The sequence below is a fragment of the Lissotriton vulgaris genome, chromosome 12 (genome assembly GCF_964263255.1).
Source record: "Lissotriton vulgaris chromosome 12, aLisVul1.2, whole genome shotgun sequence".
Lineage (NCBI taxonomy): Eukaryota > Metazoa > Chordata > Amphibia > Caudata > Salamandridae > Lissotriton > Lissotriton vulgaris.
Window position 1 is genome coordinate 260,153,301 of NC_141700.1, and position 27,539 is coordinate 260,180,839.

Sequence of the window (27,539 nt, forward strand, 5' to 3'; positions counted from 1 at the left end):
TAAGTGTAGATCTTTTCAGTTGTGAATGCTGTCTTCTGTGTTCTCTAGAAGTTGACAATGCGATGTGTTTCATATGTATGTTTCCTTAGCTAATCTCTCTGTGTTGGTCTGTTTTAGGTACTTTCACCGCAGGATGTATGACATTACAACGCATGCTTTTACCACGCATGCCTTTACAACGCGGTTTACATCGCATACCATTACAACGCATAGTGCTTTTGGGTGTTGGATAGTGAATTGTTTAATTTACTATTCCAACTCCAGTCCCCGTGGATAGTAGGGAAGGTGTTGGATAGTAAATTAAATCTATTCCCTATCCTAGAGCGCCCCCCAGCGCAATGCGTTGTAATGGTTTGCGTTGTAAAAGTTGCGTCGTAAAGGCACTGCGTGGTAAAAGTTGCGTTGTAAAGGTTGTTCACCTTCACCGCGTCATCTTCATTTGGACATTTCAAAGTTGTGACATTAGCAGGTATATGATGCTGTTTATACGTACAAAGTGGACATTGATTGGTCCTGAAAATGTCTGTCACAGAGTTTGGGTGTACAGAGCCAATACTAAGACAGCTTGGACAGCGATAGAATGGAAGTTAAGTGGCTTCCATTGAACTTGTTACTTGTGGTGTGTTGGTCCTAATGCAATATGTGTGCCATTATGTAATCCAACACAATGTTGTGTTGTGCCAAATCAATGCTATCCTCCCTTCATATTCACTAATTCCTCACTTGTCTGTATGTGTTGTTGTGGCATGGCAGTGATGTTAAGTTGAGCACTGTTTACATACAGCATGCTTCCAGATGTCCCTAGTTTTGACATTGTAAAGTTCACCTGGTAGTAAATTCACATTGTTATATGTGAGAATTACAACAGAAGACAATGCTTTGGGGATGTATGTTTTAAATTAAGTGGAAAAGGATAAGACCAAGAAATTAACTTTAAAATTCAACAGTGCAAACAAAAAGCAAAGTCTTCGGTCATGGTGGATGAAACCATTGTAGTAGAGTCCAAATGTTCAGGGGTCTAAAGTCCACCATACTTCTCCCATCAGATGTGGAAAAGTGGGCAGGAATAGTCCTTCAAAGTGAATATGTAGCAAACACAGGAGGAAATCAGGGTCGAGGTCTCTTACTGTTGGTGGTGGATGTCTTGCCATCCTGTGCTCCTTGGTTTTTGCATGGACGTCCACTCGCTCTGACAGAAGGGGGATCTGGAGCTGCTGAGACAGGGGAGCATGCATGTGTGTCATACTCTGGCAGGGCCTTCCTTGCTGTGGCTGCAGCAAATGTTGATGGTTTGGATGCACTTGGACCACAGGAAGGGATAGATACAGGTGGGAAAGTCCTTCCGAGGGTGGTGGTAATATCCTGCAGCAGCTAAAAATATTAGGCCACCTCATTGTGGATGTTGGTCACCTCAGTGTGGATGCAAGCCACCTTGGTGTGGATGCCAGCCACCTCGGTGTAGAGGTCAGCAACCTCCCAGTATGTGTCGCTCTGTAACTCCTTAATTTCCCAGGTTTCGGACAATACCTGGCCCATGATACTTTGGGTGTCCTGGCCTCAGTGGGCTCACTCTCCTGGCCCACAGTTGCCCTCCCACTATGCCTACCCCCATGGCCCTGTGCTGTTGACACAGAGTGCACCCTCCCATCTGGTCCTTGTTCCTCTGTGAATGGGGTGGTGATAGCCGTCGAAGAATTCAGGACTGGGGTGCACAGGATGGTACTGACTGTGCGAAGTGCACAGGTTGGGGTGGCAGTGGTTGGCTGGGATGTTGCAGGGGTAGTGGGAGGTGTTGTAGAGGGCACAGTGAGCTTCACTGTTGGAGTCTGCCCAGGCTAACCAGATGGTCCGGGACCGTCATCCAGGTCTACCTCTTCAGAAGCGTTGTCATCACTAAGGGCTTTGTCCTGCGGTGGAGAGGAGCTCTGTTCAGTTTCAAACCTCTGTGTATGTGCAGTGGTGGATCAACCTTTTGAGAGAAAGAGAACGTTGTTTATTGTAGAAGTGGTGTATCTACATCCACTTTGTTTGTTTCAAAGTAAATGGGGACTTAGAATGGAACAAAATAGATAGAGATTAGTATTTTCATCAATTTGTGTGAAGTAGAAGATGGTTACTAGACATTTGTATACATTCAACGGATGTAGTAAATTTCATCAGCTCATTAGATGTGCAAATATGTGCCATTTTGGCTTTAGGGATAGACATGACATCTCCAAACTCTGCTACAAACACAATGTAGTCATAACGTGTATTTGCCCATTCCAAGGCCTAGTTCTGTATAATACATGCAAACACCCAGCTTGGTTGTGTATTTAGCATTCTTCAGCATGTGAGAAATGCAGAGTCAAAGGGACACCTGGCACTGCTCATCAGCTAAGTTTCCTTCATGGCTGACATATAGTAGGGGTACACTGTTGTTCTGGTGTCACTCATGCCATCATTAGTTTGACTTGATGAGTCAAGGACCCGATCAAGCAAATTATTCAGATGTATATCTGAATTGAGGATTGGCTGTACATTGCACCGTGCCTGACCAGTGTAGAGCAGTAGTACCATGGCAGATAAGTGTGAAGGTGCAAAAGAAGTGTAGCATCTTGGTGAGAATTTCAGTCACAAGGCCTCATGGTAGTTGTCGTCAGTTTAATGTCACTTTAGCAACACTTGAAAAATGGTAAGCTGCCTGACTAGTGTAGACCAGTAGTAACATGGCAGACAAGAGGGAAGGGGAAAAAGGAGTCAAGCATCTTGGTTTGAGTTGCAGTGACAAGACCTCATGATACTTGTAGTCAGTTCAATGTCACGTTAGCAACACTTGAGCACTGGTAAGCTGCCTGACTAGTGTAAATCAGTAGTAACATGTCAGGCAAGTAAAAAGGAGGTAAATGAGTGTGGCATCTTGGTTAGAATTTGAATGACAAAGCCTCATGGTAGTAGTGGTAGCTTTTCTATCTCTACTTTCCAGCACGTGATCAGTAGTAACATGGAAGACAATTGGGAAGGTGCAAAAGGAGTCTTGCATCTTGGTGAGAGTTACAGTCACAAGACCTCATGGTAGTTGTAGGCACTTCAATGTCACTTTAGCAACACTCGACAAATTACTACTGCACCATAGCTGATGGCAACATATATTTGGGATGGACCATCCATTTACACTTTAATGCATATCATGTATCCTGCATTGATATTTTGATGGAAATGCACATACAGACAGCATTACAACATGTGGCATGTCATGGAGTTGGATACATGTGCTCTTATATGCAGCAATACATATTGCCAAAGACAAACGGATGTATGACGTTACAACGCAGGCTATTACAACGCCTGCCTTTACAACGCGGTTTTTACATCGCAATCCATTACAACGCATAGCGCTTTGGGGTGCTGGATAGTGAAAAGTTTAATTTACTATTCCAACACCAGTCCCCGTGGACACTAGGGAAGGTGTTGGATAGTAAATTAAACTTATTCCCTATCCTAGAGGGCCCCCCAGCGCAATGCGTTGTAATGATTTGCATTGTAATGACCGCGTTGTAATGGTAGTGCGTTGTAAAAGTTTCGTTGTAAAGGTTGTTCACCAAGACAAACCAATATGGCAGATACTTTGACTATTGCATGTTAGGAAAGTAGATAGAGAACACAATAGCAAAAGCAGAGTTGAGAACAAACAGGACATTGTGATACTGTGGCAGTTTTAGCAGTGTAACTTACCAGAGCCATTCCCCCCCCCTCTATTTTTGTCATGCCCTCAGTATGCAGGATGGCCAAGACCTTCTCCTCTCAGGGTAAGAGTTATAATGGCGCACTGGAAGGGCCACCGCCAGTCCTCTGAACCTCCAGTTGGTGGCCATTGTACTTGGTACGAACCCTCAGCCTGAGGCCATTCCCTCTCTTCCTAATGTTGCCCTGTGTGCACAGGTTGGTTCCAACATCATTCACTCTGTTGACTATCCTGCCCCACATTTCTATTTTCATACCGAGAGGAGTCTACTGGACTTGGGCTCCAAAAATGTGTGGCTCTACTCTAATGATTTTCTCCACCATGACTGTCAGCTCTTGCTTAGTGAAGCTTATTTTTTTCCCAGGCATGGTGAAAACAAATATGTGAGTGAGTATATGAATGAAAAACAAACAAGTGATAGAAGGAAAAGGTGCAAAACTAAAATTTCAGGTGGGGTAGATGAAATGGGAAGATGAAAAGGGTGCCTTATATAACAATGCAGTAAATGGTGGTGACTGTCTTGCTGTGCTGCACTTTGGAAGCAGAGTGTGCTGGTCAGGGATGAGGTGCATTTTATAGTGTGATTTACATGTCTGTCCACAAACCAAAGCACATGAAGTGTGTCGTTTTTAAACCCATTCAATGGTTACTGTTGCGTTGTTCATTTTTTAGGGCGTGTACCGTGGCGGTGATCCGCCGTTGGGTAACTGCCATTTGTTGAGCACCGCTGTGAGACTGCAAGCACGATTTTGTAAATGTAATATGCTCAGCGGTTAGACCGCAGATCTGGCGGCGTTGGAGGACGCATCCCTGACATTGCAGACCTCTGCGGTCCCACCTGATAAACCGCTGTGGCCGCAGTCGGCATTTCAGATAGCACAACTTCTAATACGGCAGACAGTAGATCGCCAGTGCAGCTGTGTCGTAGACAACTTGGATGCAGTTCTCGGGCAGTCGGACCACCAAACCCCTTAGAGCGTAGCTGTCTGGAAGGTTGGTAGAGTTGAAGTTGTTCGTTGAGGTATGCTGGTCAGGTGTTGTAGATGGCTTTATAGGCGTGGATGAGCAGCTTGAATTGGCAACGTTTCTGGATGGGTAGCCAGTGTACTTCAATGAGGTAGGGAGTGATATGAGTACTTCTGGGGCATCTAGGAAGAGCCTGCAACAGTGTTTTAGATGGTCTGGGGTCTTTGTGTGTAATGGTTGGCGATGCCAAAGAAGAGCACATTGTCGTAGTCAAGTCTGCAGGTTTTGAAAGCATGGGTGACTGTGTGTCGTGTGTGTGTGGGAAGCAATTATAAAATCTTGTGAAGCAATCTGAGAATGAGACAGCAGGATGTGGTCACAGCATTGACCTGTTTATTTCTCATGAGTTTGTTGTCTAGGATGATACAGAGGGACCCATGTATATATTGAACAGGGTTGGGCTGAGGGAGGATTCCTGGGGGAACTTTGCAGATCAGCTTTTTGTGTTCAGAGGAGTAAGGGGGGAGTCTGACTTATTGAGTTATTAGAGTATTACATTTCTTTATTCGGTATTTCATAATAGAAATCCATAAAAGCAATGTTATCCATATTATTACAAAAGATAAAATCAATTTTACAATAAAACTAAAGAAGAATGGTTAAAAATGAATCAGTTCTCATTACATTAGGTTCATTGTTCTATGTTATACGCATCATCCTCGCAAATTATTTCTTTGCTTAAAAATACATTTCAGAAAATTAGCAACATGATAACAAGTAGATTCAGAGTCTAAAAGTTGGAGACGCAACATGGCAGGGCGGCACTGTCTAAAACCCCACAGTTTCAGCAATGGTAGCAGCCAAATTATGCGATGAACATAATAATACTTGCAGAACAGTACTGTATGTATAGTTGTCTGGACTGATGTGTCATCGCAGGGACAGAAACCTAAGGTTGGCTCCCAAGTGTTTCTCATGGGAAAGGCTACTAACCGGTGGAAAAGGTTTAATCTAAAACTGGTTAGTAAAAACCGTTCAAAGATACCAATTTCAAGCGTTAGGTAAGGCTGGATTGTAGCGGTGGACTGAACCATGATTGCATGGTGAACAGAGGGTTTCCCTATTTCGCTGACAAGCCTTAGTCCATCTAAATGGCTCAGAGCCATTACTTTCAGGTCCTTCTTGGATATCTCACTGATCTTTGCTGGTGTAGTGTAGTATATCTCCAAGCCTAAGTCAGTGAGAAAGTTTCTGATGTAGACAAGCCATCTTATTTTTGCCGAATGATCTAGTGCCATTGAATCTGCCACAATCCCTTTAGTTAATGTGTTTTTATCGGAGGTCCAAATACGCCGCCACAGTAGCAATGATTGGATTTTTGCCAGGTCCTCTATATGTGGTATACCTAATTCAATGTGGGATGCGTATGTAGAAATTCGTCTTGGTGCCGCAAGGAGGAATCTTAAAAATGAGTTTTCTGCCACCTGTAGAGCACTGACATCCACATGCCCCCAGACGCCAGTCCCATACAAAGCTGTTGTCTGGCATTTAGCATTGTAGATTTTCAGTAGTTCCAGTAGTTCTACAGGCGACCGTTTGCCCAGTTTATGTGAGAAGGACATCAGGGCGGCTATTGCCCTCTTAAAACAATGCTTTCTGGCCTCAACTGCCGCTTTCCAGTTCAGTTTTTCATCTATTGTAATGCCTAAATAGGGATACTGGGCCGTCACTTCAAGTTTTTGGTTGTTAAGGGATATATCCCTGGGCCGTTTTCTCCCTTTACCTGCCACCATTACAAAGGTCTTCTTGATGTTAATGTGGACTCATTGAGTTCTGTTGGAAAGGAAGGAGGCGATCCATCTCAGGGCGGTCCCTTGAAGTCTTCCGATGAGGGTTCTAGATGAGACAACGTCTAAGGCCCCAAAGAGGTTAAGCAGGATAAGAGAAGCAGTTTCCCCTCTGTCCATGAGGGACCATTTACCCAAAATGTATTTACCCACAAAAATGTGTTTAAACAACTGCATTTAAAGCCATAGCGAAAGTCAGTCCTCTGCCGTCCGGCAGACAGTCCGTCATAGTCCCAATCCATAAGAAGGGGAGTGGCGCAGACCCAGCTAATTACCACCCGATTTCTTTGTTGGATAACACCACTAGGGGCAGCTATTTTTGACATTTATGGATTTGTCTGAGGCCTTCGACTGTGTGAGCCACAATAAACTGTGGTTTATCATGGAGTCTCTGGCCGTGGACCCACCCACAATCTTATTCATCAGAGACTTGTGTAGACATGCAGAGGCAGTAGTCTGGTACAAGAAAAACGGGGAGTGTACAAAACCTTTTAGGATTGATAAAGGGTAAGGCAGGGCTGTGTTCTTGCTCCCTTCCTTTCTCCATTTATACAAACAAACGTTCTGAAGCCCTGACTGAAAAATGTACGGACGTCCCAGTGGTAGGTTCATTTCTTGTACCCATCATGCTCTATGCAGCTGACGCCGCCCTTCTAGCCAGAACCCCAATGGTCTTACAGCTTTTGATTGAGACATACTCCACATGGCAGACCTAGGCCTACATGTTAATAAAACAAAAACTTACATGATGGCCGTGGGCAGGTTGAAGAAGCAGAAAATAATGGGCTTTCATATTAACAGCAGAAAACTGGATAGAGTGGACCATTTTATGTACCTGGGAATTTTCTTCGATGATAAATTAAATTGCTCCACCATGGTGGGGAACAGGCTGCTCTTGATGTCCGAAAGTATAGCGGGTATTTGAAAGTTTGCCGCAAAAATAGGAAATAAACCAGTAAAAGAAATGTTAGAAATGTATTATGCAAAAACAAGATCTGGTGCAGCTGTTTGGGGAATTGCAGATATTAACTCCTTACAAGTAATAGAAGATACACTTTTAAAGAGACTACTAGCTACCCTACATCATGCCCAAGCATTACTCCACAAGGAACTAGACTTCCAGTTTATTTCCGATAACATGAAAATAGCTCTCCTTCTAGCCGGGCAGGGGCGACCTTAGGCATGTGCAAGCTGTGCGCCTGCACAGGGCCACCAAACCCCAGGGGCCACCTCGCCAATATATATCCTTAATATAATAATCCTCTGAGGATGGATACATATTTGCCTGGCGGCCCCTGGCAGGGATTTGGTGGTCTCCGGCTCTGTTCCACTTCCAAACACCCTGACCCCCCCTCTTCACTGGTCTCCGCACTCCACCCTGCCCGGACCCCCTCTTCTGGGGCCCCCTACCTACGCTCCCTGCCCAGGGCTGCCATGAGCCTAGAGCCGCCCCTGAGCCGGGCTTTCAATTTGGAAAAGAGAATCGGTCCCTTTGAGCCATTTAGTGCTAAGGTACATCTTAATTCCGGACTGAGCTTCTTCGGTTCGCTGGCTTGCTTACGTGAACCAGTCCTTTACAATATTAGACCTGGAGCATTTGTTCTACTCACCGTCCGAGTGCACATCCTTTTCGAAATCGCGCCTACAAGAACTATTTTTAACAAATGTAACTCATATCGGTGGCAACAAAATCAATACAAAATTACTGTGATATCAATTCATACTTTGCATCACCTATTCTGAGCAGCGGCACTTTATCCTACATTTCATTTGTCATGAATATCAGTCAGCGTTTTGTATTGACCAGATTTAGACTGAATTAAGCATCACCTTTTTCAGCAGTCACTAAAGCTGGTCCATTGTTTTATATGATGCATATTACACCACAATGATGGTATGTACTTGTCATGCATTTATTTAAATACGAAATAAAGATGTGAAGTACAAACTCCTTTTCACTCAGGGCTACCACAAGCTCATTCTGCTCTAAAACCATTGGGGTGGCTGTCATCCTTAAGGATTCAAATGATATGACTGTTGTAGTGATTTACTTGTGCCTCCGATTATAAATATGATATTTCTTTTATTTTCGCGTGGTAGATGTTATATTTTATTGTGTATATGTATTTTGCTATAATTGCAATATAGAAGTATTATTTTCTAGCATTTTGGTTTAATTGCTTTTATGTTGTATTTATTTATTTTACTTGTTTTTATTGCAGTTTAAAAAAAAAAATACAATTTACTGCACATACAATGCGAACATACTAATCGTTGACCAAGAAACTTCGGGGCAGATTTATGTTAACTGGCGCATCCCCAGGGATGCGCCAGTTAACGTGCGCCACAGTGCGCCACAGCTCCGCCACCCATGGTGCGCCGCATTTATAATGCGGCGCACCATGGTGCAAAAACGGCACAGATGCGTGACGCATCCGTGCCGGAAATGTGGCGCATTGCTGGAGTTGCGTCGCAAGCGCGACGCAGCTCCAGCAAGGCTCGGGGGTATACCATCTGCACAATGCTGCGTCAAGACCTACGCCTGCTTCAAGCAGGCGCAGGGTTTTGACGCAGCAATGCCCTGAAAGTGACTGAGTGAAATCTCATAGATTTCACTCAGCCACTTTCAGGAGGCGTTCCTGCGCAGGAACGCCCCCCCCCCTACGCAGGAACGCCTCCTTATGGCGCAGTGCTTTACAACGTGACGCATCTCCTAGATGGGTCACGTTGTAAATAGGGCGCATTCTTTGCGCCGCAGTTGCGTCAAATAAAGTGACGCAATTGCGGCGCAACGGCCTCATAAATCTGCCCCTTCATATGTAGGCAGTAATTTTTTAAACATCAACATCAAAACAACAATACAGGCTCATACAGTAATGATATTTTTGATAAATTTGATACATGATACCAGCCGGCTAACCCAACAATTATGTTACCATGAGTTAGATTTCAGTCAGTGAGTTCAGGGTGAAGTAACAAATAAGAACGGGGTGGCTGACAGATATTTTTGGGGCGGGAAGTGAGTGGCAACTGAGACGCATAGACATCACTAGTAGTGTCTCAATATATTAAATCCCCCAGCCAGGACTTCACCAACGGCGATGCAGCTACACCCCAGTTTAGAGAAATCTGCCTCTTGGCTAGCAGTAATGCAATTGCTGTAAAATGCCTAATCTCAGGTCTCAAAGGGAGTACGTACCCTAGCAATGCCAGTAAGGGTGTATGAGAGAGCTCAGTCTTAACCATTACTTCTAAATGTCCGAACACCGCCAAGTGAATGAAATCAGCATGCGCCATCCAGGGCCATACTGGGAACCAAAACCGGCCCTGGCAAAGTGCTCGGCCGGCCCCAGCCTCCCCTCCGGGGGTTGGGGGTGCCGCCGAGCTTTTTTCCAGGGCCGGTTTTCGGCCGATTTTGTTACAGGCAGAGGCGAAACTAGAGCCAAATTTCGGGGGGGGGCTAAGAAAAAATTTTGGGGGGGGGGGGGGGGGGCTGAACCTTTAATCAGTAGGCAGAGTGGAGCTGCAGGGGGTCTTATAAAGGGTGAAACAACTGCAAGGCCTAATTAACATTCAAATGGTCTTTTAAAGACCTGTGAAACGTTCGGTGCGGCTCTGTGTGTGCCCGGGATCTGTCTCATCCCGGGCTGCCACACACGACGGGGGGGGGGGGGGCTGAAGCCCGATGAGTTCAATAGGTGTTGTGCGCCTGGTTACAGGGCCAATTTTGCAGCTATGATGCAAAAAAACAGCCCTCTAACAAAATCGGCCCCCAGGGGCCCAAAACCAGCCCCTACCCGTGCGGCGCACCGGGGAATTGCCCGGTGCCCGCAACGGCCAGTCCGGGCCTGGCGCCATCGTTCAACTCTGACAGTTCTTCGACCTTGTGCGGTCCATTTTTGCAAGCATCACAGGGGTGATATAGATTCTATGCAGGTACTTAAAATGTAAATGTTTATAGTATTAGACACCAGACGTGTCTACTCACAGCAATAGGTCCGCACCTTGTCTGTCTTGGACTGTGCCATGTCTCCCCCCCAGACCGTGCAGGCCCCACCACCCATCATTGGTCAGAGTGCCTGCGATTGATGGTACAGTCTGGAAACTAGATGTGTGCTGTCCGGTGTGGTAAAGAGTGTAGTGAGCGGGAGGAACTCGTGGGGGGTTCATCGGTCTCAAGGTGTAGTCATTCGCGTTCTGTGCACAAGAAACCGGTCTGATGTGGTTATATCCTGATCATTTGTCAAGTCTGTCATTGTACACAAGTGTCCGTCTCTAAGCAGAACGCCTATGGTTGTATCTGACAACGAGTGAGTGAGTGTATGCTGCATCAGATCTTCAATCGTAGGGATATCCAAGGATTATTCAGAATCAGAAAATACGGGGAATACAAATGGCTCACCTTTAGGTACCTACGTAGGCGTTCCCAAGCCCAACTTGTGGTTTGCAGTGTGTGAATCTCAGCCGGTATTCTCCTAAACCCAAGCGGGATGGGCCTGGGTGTGTTCGGGTTTCAGGATTTGTAATCGCGCATCCGGGTGGTACCAGAAGTAGGCATAATGCGCCTACACCACCAAACAATACAAGTAAAAGTCTGGTACTCCGAACCCTCTTCTTTCGAAGGGCTGAGTGAGCGTCTGCCAGCCCACCCGCACCTGTCCCCCTGCCCAGATCACTTGCATCAGCATCCCCCAGAGGGTATTAAAAAAGGAGACTGTGAGCAGGATTGGGATTTTTAAAAACAAATATAACAAGCATTTACAATGCAATGGTTTTGCCTTTGTTAAAGTTAGAGCTATTGGCATTGCTCTTGACATTATTTTTATTTATGTTTTTTTTACATAAATAAATGGCATTGTCATTTACAATGCCACTAGCTTTATCTCGCAAATGACACACACAAACACCAACAGAAAGCCCCCCAAACACACACAGAGCCCCCCCACACACACACCCACACCCACACAGCGCCCCCCACACACACAGCCACACAGAGCCCCCCACACACACAGCCACACAGAGCCCCCCACACACACAGCCACACAAAGCCCCCCACACACACAGCCACACAAAGCCCCCACACACACAGCCACACAAAGCCCCCCCAAGTATAAGGTACTTAAAATGAGTAATTTTGTCAAAATGACACGTCATGTGTAAGATTATAATGTGTTATTACGCATGCTCCGTGTGTGCGCCTGGTATTGTTTGGCATTAAGATGTGATACAAAGTGACCAAAATGGTGCTGGGGCTACTGGACCAAAATGCATTACATTCACCTTGCTACCAGAACCCACGATCTGGACGGAGTTCGAGCATTTAAAAGTGATTTAAGACATAACACATCGAAAACATGCCACTTCATACACAGTAAACTTGACGAGCTATAGCAACACGTTTTTCAATACAACGGGGATGGACACCAGTACATGGCTGGGGCTTTAAGAAGACGTCACCGTCCAACGCGTTACTAAGGCAGAAGTAAATGCAGCGCTCCTTTTCAATGGCCTCACACGCCCATCACGATTGCTAGTCGGCTTGCTACAATGAGTCATTACTATCGGAAACCGCATCAGACTTTAATCTTACGTTTTACAGTATTTTTACACGTACCCTCCAAACAATGCTTCCGGATAAATTGGTGCAATATTTTTTTTATTTACCACCCAAGATCCCACTCCTTCTCCCGGCAGTGAGAGCGCAATGAACAACAAATTAAAGTCCGAAGAATGGTTTTCAGGAAGGGTGTATTGGCGGCGGTTATGACAGTGGCAAGAGTAATGCAGAGGAGTACGTTTGCATTTCGGGGTGGGCATGCTGGGAACGGAGGGAGACAGGATGGCAGGAGATGGGTGGAGGAGTGCACAAATTACGTTCTCAGTTAAGGAAAAGATTGGGTACCAGAATACTTTATATATAGTACAACGAAAGTGCACATGACAGATCAGATTGTGTGAAGTCCAAAGGATCACTTCAGAGTTAGCAGTGTAAGAAAGGCATGTACGGAGGGCGTGTGCACCCTATGTGTAACCTGGATGTGCTGGTGAAATACAACGCGACTTTCTGCAAGTTGAACTAAACTGCTTCCGAATTAGTAAACTACCTAGGACCGTTCACTCTATACCCTTCACATGTCAGATGGTGTTCAACGCGGGCTGCCGTTAGTAACTGACTTTATTTACTACGTGATTGCAAGATGAAAGTCGGCGCTTAACAAAACTGAGGGCATTTTTCCTTAGTTCCTTTAGATTTCAAAGAAAGCATACCTTTGAGTTGGCTACTCGCAACACTTGTTTTTTGACAAAACTACAGAATAGTGCATTTCGGTTAGCACGCTGTGTTATGTTTTCTTTATTATTTGATTTTCACTAGCATGCCACACATTCTCAGTTAGTATATTGTATTCGGCCAGTTTGTAGCATCCACTTCTAATCTAGACTGCAGTTCAATTTACAGTTTTTCTGTTGCTGACATTAACAACAGGTGGTCGGAAAAGGGGGGGCGCTGGCGAATGGTTAGAGGCTCGTTAAGGGTTGCGGAGACGGGGCTGGGGCTCAAAAGCAGAGGATGTGGCGTGACAAGACGGGGGCTATGCTTGGAGCTGGGGGCTCAGATGTCTGAAGGACATGGGGGGATGGGGGCAGGGTGTGCGCCGGTGGGGTGAGGGTGTCCCAGACTGTGGGGGTGCAAGGAAAGTGAAGGAATACAGGGGTGGAGGGGGGTGGGGGGTCGGGAGCACGCAGAGGTGGTAGCAAGTCACGGTGGGGTGGGGTCTACTCCTAGACAAAAATACGAAAATGCAAAAAAGGCTGTTTAAGGGGATTGGGATGCATATGCGTGAGATGTGGATATATGCCTCGGTTGCTGCTTTACACTGGTTGGTAACGGAATTTGAATAAGAGGGCGATTTCACCTCTTGACTATTATCACTCATTAAGTGCCGATTAAGATAGGCAAAGGTGCAGGAACACCGGGTAGATAAGACACCTCACTGGGTCCTGTAGTATGTTTCATGCATAGCGTTATAATGTCGATGGATAGATAGAGGTAACTTGCTCGGGTAAAAGTGCTGAGTGAGTATTGGATGCGCGAGAACGCCCCTTCAAGGCCACTGTAAAAGATAGTAACAATCATTTACAATGCAATGGTTTTGCCTTTGTTAAAGTTAGAGCTATTGGCATTGCTCTTGACATTATTTTTATTGTTGGCACTATTGTGAGGAAACATTGAATTTCAGTTTCCTTTTATTTGAAGCATTGCGAGCCGAGAGATTGACACCAAGCTCTGTACATAGTTCGTGTTTGCCCGGCTTATTACTGGACATGTTGTTCCTTATTCCCACGGGCCCGGTATATTTGCAGGCTTGTCTTTCCTGAACATCTGGTTATTCTTGAATTTCCTCTTCACTTGCCATTGAGTGAATTTCCCTTGCATGGGATTCCACAAATTTCAGGGAGGGGCCAAGAAGTTTGGTGTCTTTATTTTTACGGGGGGGGGTGGATCAGTCTCGTTTCCCTTCCCTTCGTTGAACTGCCCGAGAGTGAGTCCCTATAAACACGCAGAAGCTGTTCCTGGGCAGTAAGAGGCACATTCCAGAGCCCCTTCTGCGCAGGCGCCCCTGGTGTAACGGTGACGAATGCGCGCGTGCACGCATACCGGAAGGGCTCGTTCGTGGTCACACTCCAAGCACTGGAAACGCCTGACCTCCGCCGACCTGCTGCTCGGGTTCTGCCTGTCCCCGCTGGAGATGAGCCCTCTGTAGGCAAAGAATAACGCAATAGTTTGGTATGATGCCTCGGGTGAGAGTGTCGAAAGGGCAGCCCTTCTATGCCCACCGCAAGCAAGTCACTAAAGCCTGTCGGTGGCTTGTAGAGGGGACTGTGCAGTTTGTTTCAGGAATCTCACCTACCTTGGTGAGGTGCGGCCTCCCCGCGGGTTGGTGCATCAACCCCCGCCCCTCGCGTGTCTGAATATCCTCGACTTGTGCCTTGGCCGCTGGCCTCGAGTCCCTCTGGTGTCTGGATTGTCTTCATTGCTTTTGCGTGGTGACCCCTGACCTGCGGTATCTGTGACTGTTCTTGGCTCGGACACCCGCAGCTTCATGGGGATCCTCATATCCCACAGCGGTGTCAGTGTGGTGCCTTTGCCTCTGGTACATCACCTTCGTCGTGGTTAATCCCGGGGCTGCACCTCCAGCTTGCCTCGGTGGACCATCCTGACCCCATACTTGGTGTGGTAGTATTAACGATAGCTTCAATTCCTCCCACAATTGTTCTTTCCCCCACTTCAAGCAGAGGGGGGTGCACCATCGCCAACCCTGGCGTAGCACCCAACAGATCTGTTCCCTCATACAACTCATACATACGCTCACCCGCCACTAATCACAAGCATCCTAAAGCGCCTCATGTCTTGCAGAGGTTGGGAAGCGCTATATGGATGAAAAAATGTATTGGAGCAAAAATCTTGAGTAGGCTGGACCTCGTTTTACTTTAACGTTAACCTACACAACGATAAACAAAAAGACATTTAACTATACTCGAACTCTACAAGGCTAAAAACAACCACACAATCAATTACATCTCCGAACTTGTCGAAAAGGGCACCCTGATTAATAAAGCGCTACAGTGCCTTACAAATAGCAAAAGGCGGTATACACATGCTGAAAATTGAACCGTAGCGCAAGGCTGCTGTCTTACACACGCCTTCTGTGTTTACCTGTAGTAGGGCGTGTATGTGTGGGCCTCTGCTTAACGGCGGCCCGACTATGGATGTAGAGGCCTGAAATGCCCAGGATAAATACATCGAGCCTTTGGCATGCATCTCTCCTTCACACAGTGCTGCTGTTCACTACTTTGTACCGATTGTTCTACTGTGATCGGTGGCCAAATGATTCTGGAGCACCCCGTTGGCGCTCACGGGGAGGAGCGCTACACGTTCAGAACTTTCCAGCGGAGACTGGCTCCCGGCATGGATGTGTAACTGAAGTGGCCGACATGCTGTTTCTGGCACTGGAAGCACCGTGGATTCCACCCCCGCTGCGCGTCCTAAAACAAACAGGCCTGTGTCTTACTGGGGAGGGAGGAAGGCTGCCCCTTGCTTCCTATAGGGGCAAAGAACTAGAAGGCATCCAGGAGACGTCTGTGGTGCGAGGGCCGCGGATTTAGGTGCAACTCATTGAAATGTGAAAGTGCAATTATAGTAACCGCGTCCGGAGAAAATGTTGGCAGAGTAGATAAGAGCTTTTAGGTGCAGTTTTGCAAGCGGGCACGCCTCACCCTTCCAGTTTGCCCGCGGCATTCCCTCGTGATTACATCATTGTACCGCAGCAGTCCAAACTTGGAGGCGGTTGCCATGGGGATGGTTACACCATGCCACCGACTGTCGCCTGTCCTGTGGCCTTCGTTGTCACGGTCACAGTGGGTTGTTGAAGGAATTTTGGCGCCAAGGCCGCTATTGTGCTCAAGATGTTCTGCAGAGGGGGTATTAGCGTTAACGGGACCACCCGGGCCGAACTGCAAACCAGAATCAGCCCAGGAAAAAGTGTTGCTACCAGCCCACCACTAGCTGCGAGTATTAAGTGGTGGCGGGGTTCTGCTCTGAAGGCCGCCTCACAGCTTGCAGTCAATGTGGCAGTATGGCTATGCCTGGTCCAAAGTAGATGAGATTTGTAACACGTCACTGTAATTCATGTAGAATCCCAGAGGGGTCCTAATCCCAACAGACATGTTGTGGCCCATTAGATACCATTGTTTGAGCCCCATTACTTCCTGTGGTAGTTTCCTTAAGGATGCCCAGAGGATGTTACTACCGTAGAGCCATCTCCGTAGGACAGAGGTCTTCAAACTGGGGGGCGGGACCCCCTGGGGTGGCTTGAGTGATATCCGAGTGGGCGCCAGTCTCTGGCCAAGAGAAGCATCACGTGTTAAAAGCATGAGCGGCAGGAGGACACCTTGTAATGGGCCGTCGCTAACAACGTTTGGCATTTACTTCCTGACTTGGGAGTATGTGTAAAAATGGGTAACCGAGCAGAACTGCAATGTTTATATATGTTTAGACATATTTGAACATTGCACAATTAGCAGAATAACTGAAAACATTGAGGGGGGTGGGGATTTTTTTCCCCGGGGTGCAGCAGCATTAAGAAGTTTGAGGACGACTGCCTTGGAGGCACTAGAGAGAGCCGACGCATGTTATTTCCTTGGGCTCGCCTGTGGATACTCTCAAGCAGCGCAATCTCGTTTACTCCCCAGGAGCAGTGAGTGGTCCGTTGCCTTGCTGGGCCACAGTTAAAAGTTAATCTAGAGACGCACGTGCATCTGGGTTGTCAATAATGATAAACTGACTGACTGACTGACAGAAGAATGTTTGGGGTGCACTTTCGCGCCCCTTTATGGTTCTCAAGAATCTGACCCAGATTTGACGTGTCCAGGGTGTGTTGACGTTCTGCGTTTTGTAATGGGCAGTGTTCTGGATGGCGCTACAAGTATGCGGGAAAGTCGCTGGTGAAGTACGCATCGCCAGTCAAAACCTAAAAAGCCTGCCAAAGGCACTAAGTAGGGACCAAGGAAGAGGCAGCGTCGGGTCGGATTGCAGGGTAAAGGAGGGAGGAACTAGGCTGGGGGTAGGGGGGCTGTCCAGGAGAATGAATGGATAGAGATAAGGATATCCGAGCGGGCGAGGGATGACCAGTTGGCGCCATTCAGAAATTGCCCGATGCAGTGAATGCGTTGGGGAGGGGCAGGACAACAGAAGGAGGGGAGGAGGAGGGTGCGGCTGGGACGAGAGCATGGTGGGTCGACACCAGGGAGCTGCCCCACCCCTCCTGTGCTTGCGGAGGTTAATGAATGAGACAACAGACAGAACTGCCTGGCCATAATTTACTTATTTGATGCGATTTTCTATAGCGCGAACTTTACCCGAAGTGTCAGAGCACTTTACATAAGAACTAGTTGCAAACATAAGGACTAGGGATTACATGAGTTACATAAAGGTTGAGGGTTACTAGGCAGCGAGAAAAACATCGTCACATCAAAAAATAAAGAAATAAATAAATTAAAAATAAAGGCCAATGGCACCGAGGGATTGGGGGGCGGTGGTGACGGCGGGGGGCTCATCACATGCCCTCCCCGACATACTACTCTAAAGGCCTTGATACATCTTTGAGCGTGCCATGCTAATAGGCTGCTTGGATGCATATTCCAGCTTAATTAGCCGAAAGGGAGATCCTCTGCTACCTACCTCATCCGCGCACAGGCCACCCCGGCTGGCGGGCTCGTGGGGTTTTGGTTACGAAAGGGCTTCTGAGCGGGAAGCACGCGCGATGTCAATGAGAAGGAAAGGCAGGGAAAAGCCAGCAACAGAACACGATGTAAGAAGGCCTCTACTGCCCATACAAAGAACAGGTATAGCGTCCTGGATTCCACCGCATGGATACAAATGAGGGTTGCTCAGAGGGTGCGGGTTGGTTAATTAAGTGTTGCGTCACCCTGATAATGGGGGTGCCCAGGTTTCATGGATGGATTGGAATTGACAAGATTGGTGTCATTACTTTTGGGAAAAGGTCGGCATTTGGAGTGGCGCACGTCGGAATGGGGCAGGATTGCTATTGGTGCTCGGGTAACAATAATAACAGCAGAGGGGCGAGACCGAGTGCATGAGAGTAGGTGTGAAGGATGGGAGAAGTGGGCCTCGGGACAGGTGCGCAGGGAGTGTCGCCCGGGAAAGGGTGCCTGCTTGTAAAGTGTTGGGGGGGCCAGGGGCGTAGGAGACACTACATTTCTGGGGGGGACAGGGACAACCGTGTGGTCTTTCCAGTGACCCTATAGAAATTGCCTGTTGCATGAGACCGTACGCCCGTTTATACAATCAGATAGTTTTAAAGTGAAACATTGAGAAAGACAGGCATGTAGTCACAGTTTGTAAGCATGCTTTATTGTTATTTCTATTCACACTGTAATTAGACAAATGTGGAAAAATCATGTATACTTTTTTAGTGCTACTCATAGTTCACTCAGTTCTATGATCTGCAAGGTACACGTTCTTTGAAGCAGGCACATTAACCCCCCACACTACTTTACGATGAGCCAACATTTCCATTAGACAAAATTTCGAACGCTTATTAGTAGGAACATTAATCTCCAGAGTTAACTTGACATTTTTATTGTTGCCTGAAAACTGCCTGATGCCCAAGGAAGTTAATTTACTTCTAAACCAAAAATTATTTTTAAACACAGTGCCCCCACCAAAGTCCATGCCAGATGCTGTTGTACCGTTTGCACCGCCTTAAAGCCAGTCCTACTCCCAGCAATGGGGTAGGACAAACAATTACAGAAGTGGGGTCAGAGCTAACCTCATAGCCATTATAGGAGGAAAAAGATCTATGTAATTGCAGCAAGCAAAATGATTTAACACATTTCTTGTACATGATTTAAGGGATAATAGACATCAACTAGGGAGAATTGTTAAAACATTTTGGGATCAAATTTCGAAAACGCAGTAGACCCTCAGAGGGCATTCATGAAATATTCCAGTATTCATGGTGCACCTTGGAAGCCTGGTTTCCTAGGATTAAATCTGATTTTTTTAAATGTCTTAAGACAGAAATAACTTCCACTATACCAAGATCCACATTTTTCATGGGTGAGACACTTAGGCCAATGACTACATTCCATATGACAGTGCCAGAATGTACCCATGGTTACTGCAGCCACAGTCATGGGTACCTTTAAAAATTCCCTCTGTATACAAGAGTCAGAATTTTGCCATCAACAACCCATTTATAAAATGAGTACTGGACATCTTATGACAACAGTTATCTCAAATATCAGTTCCAACATTTTGCTATGGATCCAGCCCATGTGCTAAAAATTATGTGCATCATATCAGGACCTTCAGCCAGGTGTGGTGGTGGTGGGTGTTCTGTGTCCCTGCTGATGGGTATGAATGGGTTATCAGCTTTCTCAGTTAGACAGTTTGAGACCCCACAGCCACTGACGGTGCCTTCATAGAAGCATGTCAAGGCCTGCAGATGGCCATAGGGCACACCTCCCATCCATATGCTGTTAGTACCCATGTCCATAAGGCAAGAATAACCTCCAGTATGCCAGACCAGCAGCACACTTGCATGCATAACAAACATACACCCACACACACATTCTCACTATATCTCTTGCACTCTTTTGTACCTTTGTACTCCGTGACACTCACACACACACTGCCACTCACAATTCATTTAGTAAATTTGCTTTTATTGTGTTAGAAAAGCTTGCCCTGTTGTTTCTGCTTTACCTGCCTTGCCTTTTAGTGAAATTTAATAAAAAACAGATTCTCTATATGTTATTCAAAATAATATTATATTGCCTTGACAATGTTTGTTACAAGTATGATGTGAATGAAAAATGCACTTCTTAAAATAGCTGTGTGGGGCTTATGTTTGGTTTCACTAATTGATCAAGCAGTTTCAGTATTGGAAATTAATGAATCCACATTCTAACATGTGGTATCACAGCATCCAGCTGACCTTATGAAATGTTTGACTTCTTTGGCAACTATGGATTTCATCAAATAGCACTTTACATTTTGGGGTTTTTGAGACCCAACTTGCAATGTAAGAAATAAAACTGCATGTCTCAAGATGAAGCATTGTGGTGAATGGAAAGCCAGGAATGACTGAAGCTGTCACATGTTCTTCAATCCAGCACCATACCCTAAAGCCTCCGCCCTAGTCTCCCTCCTCGTGCCATTCCACATTCTCAGTCAACTCTCCCCTCTTGCCCCAGCCCCATTGCTGCAGATGGAATAAAGTAGGCATCTAATACTACCGAAAGAGCCAGTATTCTGTGGGTGCCTTTGTACAAATGTGTTGATTCATGAGAGTTGTGTATTTTAAAAATGAAGTAACAATATATTATTAAAGTTCTCTTGCAGACTCTGTAAAGGAGAACACAACAAATGGCCGTTTTTTGGGGGGAAAGGTGGCATCCCTACTTGTGAGATGCCTTTTCACTGAATGCATTCTCCCACTGTGGCAGTAAAAACTAAATACAAAGTACAGGAATAGGCTGAGTGGAGACACAGGGGGTACGAACCAGTGAACAAAACAACAAAACCTCCTTAACGAGTTGCAAGCGGGATGTAAATGGCCTTTAAAAGACTTGTGAAAAGCTCGAGCCCTCTGGAGAAAAGACTCCAGACACTGCCCTGCCCCAGCAAGTCAAGCAGCCCGGGCTGACACGATGACGGAGGGTGGGGGTGGCTAAATCCCTTTTCGCCTCATCAGGCGTGCAGCCTGATCACAGGTAACTGGGAGCAAGTCAAAGGTCAAGTACAGCCTGTGCAGGGCCTTTGTTCTCGCCTTCGCGTGCTAATGTCTTGTCCCCCGTGTCCCCCCCACTCCAAAATCTGGGGGGGATATATCCCCCTCGTCCCCCACAGTTCCTACGCCCATGGGGGGGGCGCAGGGGAGGATAGTGGATGCGTGGTCGGGAGCGCGAGGGTAGCTTGGCAGGACAGGGGGCAAGGGTGTTGGGTAGGGGGGCGGACGAGGGCTTGTGGGCGGAACTGCCGACACGAGGGTGAGGACGTGGGGTGCCGCCCAGACAGTGGCCCTCAACAATAAGGGGAAGGAAAGAATAACTGCGGTACCATGCGGAGATTAGGCCTCCGATGCAAAGAGAACAAAAAATAAGGAGTCATACATGTAGCAACAGCACTCGTGGTGAATAGGCACTAAAGGAGGTAGGCATAGATTGTGTCAACGTGGAACTTGGTGGCCATTAGGGGGCTCCTAGCAGAGCGAATCGGTATCAGGGCTCAGGAAAGGACGTCGCGCAAGATGGAGAAGAGCTGCTAGGGTGCAACATCGCTTACCTGAAACTCCTTAGCCACGAAGAAGGAGACCCACGAAGAAGGAGAAGGAGAACAAAATTCCACCAATAAGCAAGAAGGCACCAACTTTACACGGAGGGGCGGAGGACTGTACCACCGGATCCCAGAGGAGTGCACAGGACAGATCCACTGGTGAAGGGTGGACAACGCGCGCCCCGCTTTCAGCAGTGGATAGAGCTCATCAAGGTGGAGGAGTGAGGACAGAGCTGACCTCGGAGGCCGACTGTGGACAGAGCTGATCTCAGAGTGTGGACAGAGCTGATCTCAGAAGAGTGTGGACAGAGCTGATCTCAGAGGAGTGTGGACAGAGCTGATCTCAGAGGACAGAGCGGATCTCACAGGAGGACAGAATCGATCCCAGATGAGGAATGTGGACAGAGTGGCGACGCAGAGAGGACGCAGCATGTTCCATTTTCAGGACAGTAAACAGAGCTGACTCCCGGAGAAAGTGCGGACTAAGTTGACCCCGCTTTAAGGGCAGGGGGCAGACCTTGTCCTTCTATCAGAAAAGTGGACAGAGTGCTCCAACAGTAAGGGCTGTGGACAGAGTGGACCCAGTGCCACGAGGCTTTGTTTCCAAGACAGAGTCGATTCGTGTGGAAGCACGTGGGTCGAGAAGTGGCAACTTTAAGGACAGGACAGGGAGTGTCCAATGTCAAGGATTGTCGGCGGACACTGTCCCATTTGAAGGACTGTGGGCAAAGACTGGCCCGTTTTCAGGAGTATCGGCGGAGACTGTCCAATTTCAAGGTTTGTGGACAGAGCCTGTCCCATTTCAAGACTGTGGGCATAATTGGCCAGGAATTAAAGTGTGTGCACTTCAGAGCTGGTCCGAGTGGGCGAGTTGGACAGGTTGGCACCGGCTGGTAACCCTCGCGGGAGCGCTGCCGGTCCTACTCCTGGTACGGGGCACCCCGGGTGGCAGGGCTCTGCCGGCACCTGAGGCGCAGCCGCGCAGAGGAGGTTGGCACAGGAGCACAAGAGGAGGCAGCGTCCTCCTCAGGGGGGAGCATGCGGCCCCAGCTCCCGGGGACCTGTCCTCGGCCCTCATGGGAGGAGCCCCCCAGCTGGGGGTGCTGCTGAGGGCCCCTCCTCGGGGGCCCCTCCTGCTCAGCATGATCATTCTCTGCAGCTACTTCTTCTATTGCCTCAGTGGCCCCTGCTGCGACCCCCGGGCCCCTGGGGGAGGGCCCCTCGGGGGAGGAGCGCCCGGGACGGAGGACGACGAGGAGGACTCTGAGGAAAGCGCCCCGCTGCCGGTGTTCAGCGGCCCCGGCACCAGGCGCTACCCCCAGGCCATCATTGTGGGGGTAAAGAAGGGGGGCACGTGCGCGCTGCTCGAGTTCCTGCGGATCCACCCGGAGGTGCGGGCGCTGGGGGCCGAACCCCACTTCTTCGACCGCGGCTACGAGAAGGGGTTGGACTGGTACAGGTAAGAGAGGCTTCTAGGCGCTGCGGGTGGTGCGAGGGAGAGCATCTTCCAGGGACTGCAGGTGGTGGGGTGGGTGAGCGGGGGAGGAACGGGATGGTGCGGGTTAGAGGAGCTCGAGGCGTTGGGGATGACTGTGAGCAAGTGGGACTGGACTGGGACAGGTAAGAGAAGCGAGGGGCTTCTAGGCCCTGTGGGTGGGATGCGACGCTGGAGAATGTCTTCCAGGGACTGCAGCGGATGGGTGAGCGGGAGAGGAACGGGATTTGTGCGGGTAAGGTGAGCTCGAGGCGTTGGGGATGGACTGTCAGCAAGCGGGACTAGACTGGGACAGGTAAGCGAAGCGAGGGGCTTCTAGGCGCTGCGGCTGGGGTGGGGGCGCGGGTGAGTGTCTTACATGTACTACAGGTGGTGGGTGAGCGGGAGAGGAACGGGACTGGTGCGGGTAGGAGATCGAGCCGCTGGGGATGGACAGGACTGTGAACACGTAGGAGGTGGACTGGTCCAGGTAAGCGAAGCGAGGGTCTTCCAGGCGCTGCCGGTTGTTGGTAAGCAGTTGAGACTGGACTGGTGCAAGTTAGAGGAGCATGAGGCTTTGCGGCTGGAGGGTGATCAAGTGGCATTAAACGGTTCAAGAAATCGAGAGGCTTCTGGGCGCTACAGGAGCGAGAGTGAGCGGGTGCAGCTGGACTGGTATAGGTAAGAGAGGGGATTTAGGCATTCTGGGGTTAGAAGGGTGAGCGCAGGGGTTTAGAGCGTTCCGGAGTGAGGTGGGAGGGGGGGTGATCCGGCTAAAAAAAAGGCTGCGGACTGGTCAGGATATTATAGTGACGTCAAGGCACCCTAAGGAAGTGAGGCGCGCGCAGCAGGTGTCTGCGAGCGCAGCTGGAAAAGTCTATGGGAGCAGACCTAAAGGGATGGACTTCGTGGCGCTCGGAAGAGGTGTCTGTCAGTATAAGTAGGACTATCTACAGAAGCATGGACCTTATGCAAGTGCCTCGAAGAGAGTGACTTCGAGGTAGAAGATAGTGGGCGTCCACCAGTCAAGATAACAGGGTTTTTGGAGCAGAGGTGCAGTTAGTATCTGTCCCTGAAAGGAATGTACTTCTAGGCGCACGGAACAGGCATTTGCAAGTGCATCTAATCGGGCCTATAGGAACAGAGACGGGTACCGGTATTTAGAAAGAATGGACTTCTAGGCGCACGGAGCAGATGTCTGCGAGTAAAACGACCAGGGTCTATGGGAGCAGGGACGCAGTAGTGGTACCTGGCATGGGAGGTCCTCTAGGTGCTCGGAGCAGATGTCTGTGACAGATATTATCACGGTCTATGGGAACAGAGCGGCTTAATTAGCAACTAGACACGGAGAGCGAGGCAGCGGTAGGGGGGCGGGAACGGGAGCCGAGGCAGCGGTAGGGGGGCGGGAACGGGGCACAGGAAGGCGGGTGCCGGCTCAATGCCGGACCAGATTCGGGGGCGTTCCCGAGGGCTTTTGGCTGACGTAGTGTGACGTAGCCAAAAGCCAAAAAATCTCGGGAACGCCCCCAAATCTGGTCCGGCATTGACGGACAGGCCCGTCTTCCAATGGCTAGCCTCCATTTATGGAGCTAGCCAATGAAAGACGGGGGCGTTCCTGTCTCCCGTACTATTCTCATCAGGTTTTCCCCTGCGCGAAAAAGATGCGCAGAGCGCATCTTTTCGCCAGGCAAAACCTAAAAACTTGGGTAAGACCATTGGTTTTGCGCATGGACTCAAGATTGTGATTTCCGTGTACTGGCTGAATTGTTTGTCTTTTTAAAAACAATAAAAACTGCTTATCAAAAAAAACCTGGGTAAGACAACCATCTTAATAATTGCAATGCCGCCGGTCACCGACAATCAGAGTGCTATCCAGCGGTCTATCTGTCCAGAGAGACGGTCTATGGCCGGTCCATAATTAAGCTGGATAACTTCTGAGGCTGCGCGGTGTAGAGTTCCACCGAGATATCTGGGGAGATCCTCACACCACCGCACGGGGAAATCCAGTGTGAATGGTGTGGTAGTGTCTGTTAGGGGGAATATTTCAGATTTGTTCCAATTGATGACCAACTCAGAAAAAACGCCAAACCGCACCAACTCCCGCATTATCAGGGAGAGATTTAGGGCCGGTTCTCGAACGAAAAAAAGGATATCGTCCGCATATAAGGACACCAGGAGGGGACCCTGATGGAACCCTAGTTCTCGCTGGAGGTGCCTTTCCTGCAGTTGCCGCTCCAGTGGGTCAATCGCTATAATAAAACACAGAGGTGAGAGTGGGCAGCCTTGCCCCGTGCCCCATGGAAATACAAATATATTAGACAACGCCCCATTTTTCTGAAGCTGCGTGTCTGGGTTGGTGTAAAGGAGGCAGACTAAGGAGCAGAGATTTGGGGGAATCCAAGTTTACAGAGCGCCGTTTGCAAAAAGGTCCACTCCAAAGAATAGAATACTTTTTCCGCATCCAATAATATCGCCGCAGCCGGGAGAGCAGGGTTGATTTGGTCGATGACCACGAAAAATGCATGTAAATTGACAGAGGTCGAACTATACGGCATAAAGCCCGCCTGGAGAGGGGAAATGATCTGTCCAATTAAAAGCGTAATACGCGTTGCCAGTACCTTTGCTAATATTTTGTAATCTTGGTTTAAAAGCGACAGCGGCCTATATAAGGCACATCTGTCATGCAGCTTGCCCGGCTTAAGAAGCAATGGTATATTCGCCTCTCGCATGGTGGGGGCAATCACCTGACTCCAATGCCTCTGCATAAACTTCCAGGAGATGTGGGACTAATCGCACTTTATAAGTTTTATAGAACATGCCAGTAAGGCCATCTGTGCCAGGGGCCTGTGAACCATCCAGACTGTCAATAGCTTCATGATCTCGTCCGTGCCAATGTGCGAGGCTAGGAATTGTTGCTGTCCTTTATCCATCCACACCTTCGCTATTTTGATTAAATAATCAGAAAGGGCTTCACCAGTCGGTGGGGAACACATAGTGTGGAGGCAGGTATAGTAGGACAAGAAGATCAACTGAATATCAGCATCATCTGTGGTGTAGGTGCTGTCTATTGTCTGGAGCTGGGTAAAATAGATGGCTTGGTGTCTAGGGGTAAGCAAACGGGCCAAAGTGCGTCCCGGCTTCTTTCCCTCCCCATACACACGGACGCGCGCATATTTCCCCACATGAGTGGTTTCATGATGCGCCAGCTCCTGAAATTCTCCCAATATCTTAGCACGTTGATGCAACAGAGAGGGGGCAACACCCTTCGATGTCTGGCACCCAGGTTACGTAGCTCCAGCTCAGTGGCGTCAAGTTCCCAGCGAATCATACGAAGCACCATATTAGGAGCGTACACATTAATAAAAAGTATACGCTGTGCGCCTAAGTTTCCCACCGCTAGTAAGTAGCGGCCCTTGGGATTCCTAATCACCGTCTGAGTCATGAAGGGGAGTGATTTACGAATCAAAATACAAACTCAATGGGAGTAGGTACTATAACTAGCAAAAAATCAGGTACCACCCAAGGCGGCAGCAAAATGGTTGTCCGCTGTCGAGGCATAATGGGTCTCTTGCATGATAGTTAAATAACTGTGCTATAATAAGACGCGGAGGTGCGCCTGGACCCAATCCTGGGGGCCAAGGATCTGTGAGCCCGTTCCACTGCAAAAGTGGTAGAAAAACAATCTCTTCTGCATGATCTAAGCACTTAAACATGGCTGCCTGTGCATCCTCGATGTCAAAAATGCGCTTTTCAGCAGTGTCTATGTGGGTCTCGTGCTGTTCCAGCCGGCCATGCATGACGTCCATCCGTGCACCCAGTTCATCAAAGCCCTCATCTATGGCCTTGAAGCTATCTTGCAGCTCTGCCATTATGGCAGCAGGGCCCTCCAATGCCAGACAGCTGGAATCCGGGGGATGAGCGTGCTCCGGGGGATCGCCATGTAGGGCATCGTCACCGCCCTCCCTTGGGAGGGAGGGTTGGGGGGGGGGTGAGCAGACCAAAGACAACTGTTGTGTGTGAAAAAGGCCGCTTTATTGAAACAGGTGCACATTAACAAATTAAAACCTCGGCCAACGCCTTACAAAACTAATCCTCACTAAATATGATATATCCTCAACCCCCAATTACCACCCCCACCCCAAAAGTGTATTAATATCGGTCCGTAGATCTGTGATGTATTCAGTATGGAAATGCTTGAGGAGAGGCACGAGACAGGATACACAAGAGGGCGCTCCTGGTATGAATATGGTTGGTATTACAGTTAGAAGACTTCTTCTCGATATATGTTGCTTATACCAGACGATGCTGGCGCTAGGATGTGGTGCGTTGTTCATGGACGGTCTCAACAGCGTGTCCTCTCCTCTGAGTGCGATGACCACTCAGAATTAGGAGCCTTAGTGAAATAAAGTATCACTCTTATATGCTCTCATGAACTATGGAGAGTTCTATTTGACTCTAGATATAGCCCTGAAGAAGTCTATGGTTGACTATACCAAGACGAAACACGTGTTGGCGGCTAGTGTGATTTATGAAGAAAGACGGAATTAATAAACAGAAGATTTGAAGATTACTCTTCTTTTGGAATTTCTTCACCTGTATTGATATACTGTTGCTTAGCTCAGGATATATTTTGTTTATGGTCTATATGTGGTTTTGTGTTTAACATTA

General features: G+C 48.2%; 1 pseudogene; it reads right to left on the minus strand.

Annotated features, from left to right (window-relative positions):
* Positions 1-1,107: 1,107 nt before the first annotated feature.
* On the minus strand, positions 1,108-26,740 carry LOC147673913 (uncharacterized; annotated as a pseudogene).
* Between the last annotated feature and the right edge of the window lie 799 nt (positions 26,741-27,539).